General features: G+C 51.1%; 1 protein-coding gene across 6 annotated transcripts in view; it reads left to right on the plus strand.

Annotated features, from left to right (window-relative positions):
* Positions 1-1,339, plus strand: part of SNAPC4 (small nuclear RNA activating complex polypeptide 4) — a 24,713-nt gene that overhangs the window by 1,066 nt on the left and 22,308 nt on the right. For all 6 annotated transcript variants that reach the window (XR_004842441.1, XR_004842438.1, XR_004842439.1 and 3 more), the window contains exons 2-3: positions 347-486; positions 889-1,161. The gene's annotated coding sequence lies outside the window, so the exon portion shown is untranslated. The remainder of the gene's footprint in view (positions 1-346; positions 487-888; positions 1,162-1,339) is intronic.

Below are 1,339 nucleotides of genomic sequence, written 5' to 3' on the forward strand. Positions count from 1 at the left end.
CGTTGCGTGGGGTTGTTGTGACCCAAGTGCAGGACCCGGCCCTTGGCCTTGCTGAACCTCCGGATTGGTTCTGTGAAACAAGCAGACTCGGGGCTGCTGGCTGGTAGGCTGCAGGAATATTCTGTGCATGTTTTCAGTTTTAATAAAGGCTTCTAAGTCGTAGTTTGCCGTCAGAGACTGCCCTCCAGAGCCAGGAAGACATTCTCCCTAGGCAGTCTGGTTGTGGCATCTATTTGTTTGCTGTTGCACCTCATACACAGCTGTATTCGTGAGTTGCTTTAGTTGTAAAGTATCCACCGGAGTTTTGTGGTTATTTTCATGTAGTTTTTGGTTGTTTCCTCCCTAGGTTCAGCTGAACAATTACAAGACCGAGAATGAAGCCTTAAGGTCAGGCCAGTCGGCGAGTCTGGCCGTGGTGAAACAAAATGCAGATGCTGCCTTGCAAAACCTTCTCACGGTCATAACAAACTCCCGGTCGTCAATAAAGTGAGTTGTTTTAAGAGGATTTTCGTAACACTGTGTAAATACTGCGGTCACAAGTAAATGTCCCCAGTGGGGTTTTTTTAGCACTGAAATGTGGGTTCTTGTATTTGGTTGGCCAGATCATCTAGACCATGTTCTTACCTGCCGTGTATTTTCTTCCAAGTTTAGGTAATAAAAGTAACTAGAACGTGTAAATCTTTCTTTTTTAATTAACATAAGTCAGTTAGACACTAAGTCTCTTCTACTTCATTTCTGTAAGACTTGTTCTTCACTTGAAGAAGGGAAGTCTTCAGTCCAGATAAACGTCTGCTTGAAAAAATGGTGTCGCATGGGCAAGCGCCACCAAAACGCTGCCTGGCTGCTTTCTGCTCCTCGCTCTAATGCTGTCCCCCTCCCACCTTCCAGGCAGCTGGTCTCCGGGGCAGAATCGCTGCAGCTCGTCGCTGATCTCCTTAAATCGATAGACAGAATTTCTGAAATGTCAGAAGAAGGACAGTAAAACCACAAAACGGACTCCACGGGAGAAACTTTGCTGTCACGCAGAAACCGTTACTTAAAAGTTAATTTCTGATACCCGGCCTCCTGACGGTGCGAAGTTGTCCGTGCTCCCACAGAACCGGCTTTTCCGTCTCTGCCTGCTGTGCGGCCACCGGCTGGCTCAAAGGCGACCGGACAAGAGTACGTCCCTTTTCCTGCCGGGCCGGGACCCGGGCCCTGCTCCCCCCGCGTTCCCCCCGAGCGCGCTGGCGTGGGCTGGGATCCCCCCGGGCCCCGGCACCCCGGGGTTTGGCTGGGCCTTTCTCTCCCCGTCAGGGTGTTCCTCGCCGCGGAGGGAGAAGAGGTTGGGGGGGGTTCG

The sequence above is a fragment of the Egretta garzetta genome, unplaced genomic scaffold, assembly GCF_000687185.1.
Source record: "Egretta garzetta isolate BGI_Z169 unplaced genomic scaffold, ASM68718v1 scaffold417, whole genome shotgun sequence".
In the NCBI taxonomy this organism is placed as follows: Eukaryota; Metazoa; Chordata; class Aves; order Pelecaniformes; family Ardeidae; genus Egretta; species Egretta garzetta.